At 53.7% G+C, this 3,564-nt stretch overlaps 1 long non-coding RNA gene across 1 annotated transcript in view; it reads left to right on the top strand.

The window, feature by feature from the left end:
- The window catches only part of LOC113215873 (uncharacterized), a 19,747-nt gene extending 16,225 nt beyond the window's left edge, over window positions 1–3,522 (top strand). The window contains exons 2-6 of the long non-coding RNA XR_008010893.1: window positions 1,251–1,437; window positions 1,536–1,925; window positions 2,387–2,478; window positions 3,127–3,282; window positions 3,454–3,522. This is a non-coding gene — a long non-coding RNA (uncharacterized LOC113215873). The remainder of the gene's footprint in view (window positions 1–1,250; window positions 1,438–1,535; window positions 1,926–2,386; window positions 2,479–3,126; window positions 3,283–3,453) is intronic.
- The last annotated feature ends 42 nt before the right edge of the window (window positions 3,523–3,564 follow it).

Below are 3,564 nucleotides of genomic sequence, written 5' to 3'. Positions count from 1 at the left end.
GGGGGGGCTTTCGCTTGTCGCGCTGCACCGACGTCGTCCTCCTCTTGCAACATCTCTTATTGGATTTGCAAACATTATGCAAGGGCAACACGCACTGTAAATGTTGTAAAGGACCTTTTTCTGTGTACCTTAAACTAGCAACAGAATGTTTGTCTATAGCCGCAGACAAGAGATCCATGGACAAAAACGTAAATGAGGAGAGAAAAAAAAATGATTGAAAATTGTCCTCTCTAAATGACACAATTGTGTCCGTCGTTAGATGCGTGCAAACCCGTTCCTCGTTCTGGGCAAAACTGTTCTTTTACATTACGAGCGCGCTCATGCTGCCCGCTCAAACGTGTGCGTGGGGCCAGCATTCTGCTGGAGAGGACGACATGGAGAGACGGTAGGGCAGGGTAGTAGAGAGAGTCAACAGGGCAGCCAGCCGAGCTCGCGCACGAGGCGGGGCGGGGCGGAGCGGGGCGAGGCGGGGCGAGGCGGGGCGAGGCGGGGCGGGGCGAGGCGGGGCGCAAGGGCTCGAGCAGCGCTGGTGTTTTGGGCCGTGCACAATGGCGCGGCTCCTTGTGCGTCGTTAAAAAGTTAGCAGTGCGCCGCTGCGCCAGTGTCGCCCCGCCCCGGCCCGGTGCAGCCCGCGGGCGCCTGCTGGGTAGGCCATCCGTGCTCCGCGACGCACCGCTGCGCGCCGGCTGTGCCTACCCGCCCGGCGCCCGCCAGCGCCCCCGGGGCTGTGTGGGTGGGCTGGGCTGGGCTGGGCTGCGCGCGCGGATGCGGGCGGATGCATGATGCACCACCACGCCCCGACCGTGCGAGCCGTGTGACGAGAGCAAACATTGTTTTACAAGATATTCAGCGACGTTTCGTTGTTGACTGCGAGCGACGCAGTGCTCTGCCAACTCGCGAGTGTCATTCGGAAAAAAAGTTGTACATGGCATGTATACTTCAATTATGAGTATACATTCCAACAGTTCCAGTTCGCTTTTATAAATGTGAAATGCATTTTTTCTGTATCTCCTCGTCAAATACGACAGAGGGTTTTTTCTTCACTGTTTTTTTTTTTTTTAGCGGAAATCAAATTTAAACCCGGGCCTTGATTTGTTTTTCTGCAATATATTAAATTACAAAAAAACGAGAGAAAGTTAAATGCTTTGCTTTCAATGAACTTTGACATTTTTGTTTGCACGCTTGTAATATGTAAACTTTGACATTTGTTGCACGCTTGAGCAGATCGCATTTGTTTCAACTCGGCGCAGTCTCACTCCACAAGAGCCAGCACCACCAACATCACCACCGGAGCCGGCGCCTGCACAGCCGCAGCAGCAGCAGCAGCAGCAGCAGCAGCCACAGCAGCAGCCCCAGGCGTCGCGCAGCGAGCAAGACTACCAGACCCACCTCGACGCCATGGACACCGAGTTTATCTACTACGCGACTGCGCTGAGGGTGTGAGTCTGCGCGGCCACTCTCTCTCGCCCGTGGCACAATGGCCCACTACTACTAGGCCAGCTCAAAAGCAGTGGTGCGCGCGCGCCGTGCTCCAGGAGCTGAGCGGGCACCTGCGCGCGGCCGAGCAGCGCGCCAGCCTGGAGCAGTGGGTGCGGAGGCTCTTCAGCCCCGAGTACTGCGGGGAGTCGCTCAAGGACCGTCGGAACAGGTCGGGCCACCGTCGTCGTCGTCGCCGTCATCGGCCATACCATCGCCGGCCATATCATGGGACGGCGTGTCGTAAAGAGAGATCGCTGCTCGCATCGCAAAAAGGCTGGTGTGCCACCTCGTCGTGTGGCTCGGCGCGGCGCTGGCGGGCGACGGCGACGACGTGCTGCCCGAGTGCCCCGCCCGAGGCGCCCCACCCGCGCCCTGGGAGCGCGCCCCGCCCGCCGCACCACCCGCCGCCTGGGAGACCGACAACCAGTGGCTGCACTTCCTCAAAGGTGGTGCAGCGGGCCAGAAACTAGGATAAATTGGCCACAAAAAAAAAAAAATAATAAAAAAAATAAATAAAAAATCAAACTTTCTTACAAACGTAGAACACTGTTGAGCGTAATCGTTGTATCACGCTAAACCCGTATGCATTTAATTGTGCGGCAGCATGCAGAATTTCATACAGCTATAAGTATGCATTGCATAATTATGTACAAATTGTGCAAAATTATGCACAAACTGTGCATCGTTATGCATAAAATTGTGCATAATATTATGGCTGTATAAAATTATGTGTGTTTATGCACAACAAAATGCATAAGGATTTAGTGCGTAGTTTATTGCAGCCGTAGTTACACTGCAATTTGTAAAACCATGTCCAGGTACGAGGGACAATTTTGTGCGTCGTTAAGCACAGTTTGGATGGATCATATACCTTACAGGAAATGACACAGTTGCGCGCTGCCTACAGGGGTGCCGACCAGGGTGCGGGCGCGCTGCGAGGAGCACGGCGGCGACTGTCCCCCGAGCACCACGGCGGGCTGCGGCTGGGACCTGGACCAGGTGCGGGGCGGGGCGGGGCAGGGCGGGGCGGCCTGGGGGGGACTTACTTGGGTAAACAGTAGAACAGGAGGGCCAAGCTGGCTTAGCACAAGGCGGAGCGACCGGCCAGGGAACACAAGAGTACGGCCAGCAGAGCGACTCAGAAAACAAAATTAACCTCGGTATATGGTGCAGAACCAGTATTGACAAATCCGAGGTAAAAAAACAAAAAGAAACACACCACGATAGAAAACAAAATCGCCACTTGCAAATACACACTAAACCCTTATGCATTTCATTGCAGGCTTTTATACAGCCATAAGTTTTCACAAATTTGAAGCATAATTAGTGCATAATATTATGGCTGAAAAAAATTCTGCACGTTTATGCGCAACACAATGCATTAGGATTTGGTGCGTAATGTGCCGCCGCCCTACTCAACACACGGAAAAAGAATTAGCAAATGCATTCGCTAATATGGCCTTATATTGGAATTTTAGCCTCCCTAGCTAATTCTTAGCTAGGACAGGTAACATACTGTCATGGCTAATATTTTAGCCCCCTTAGCTAATACTTAGCTAGGAGAGCTAATATTCTAATCTAAGTCCATATATTAGCGAATGTATTAGCTAATTTAGGTAAAATTCTTTTTCTTTTTTTTCCGTGCAGGAGCTGAAGGTGATCCTGCACCTGGCCGGGCCGCTGCGCCCGCACCTCGGCTCGGCGGGCGAGCGCCGCCTGTGCGGCCAGTGGCTGCGCTATCTGAGCTCCGTCACCCCCGAGGACTGCCTGGACCTGCGCCGGCGCCGCAACGTGTACGCCCGGGTAGGTACAGTATATAGCAGCAGCAAACTCTGTGCAAAATTGTAATCGTAAATTTATACAACATTTGCAATTTTCTTGTCTATCCCAAAATTACCTAGTTTAGTAGTGGTGACCACAAATTCTTTTTTTTTCTGTGAGCATGTTTTGTTTCCAACTGTGCCCGGACCCCAGGTGCTGCTCGGTTACCTCCACGGCGGTGAGCTGCTGGGCCCCTTCTGCAGCGAGCCCCCCTGGGGAGAGGCCCTGCCCGCCTTAGGGGGGGCGGCGGAGGCAGCGGCGGGG

This window comes from Frankliniella occidentalis, unplaced genomic scaffold (assembly GCF_000697945.3).
Source record: "Frankliniella occidentalis isolate FOCC.00 unplaced genomic scaffold, Focc_3.1 Scaffold24, whole genome shotgun sequence".
Lineage (NCBI taxonomy): Eukaryota > Metazoa > Arthropoda > Insecta > Thysanoptera > Thripidae > Frankliniella > Frankliniella occidentalis.
The sequence above is the reverse complement of the archived record's forward strand: the minus strand, read 5'-3'. Positions and strand labels throughout refer to the sequence as shown.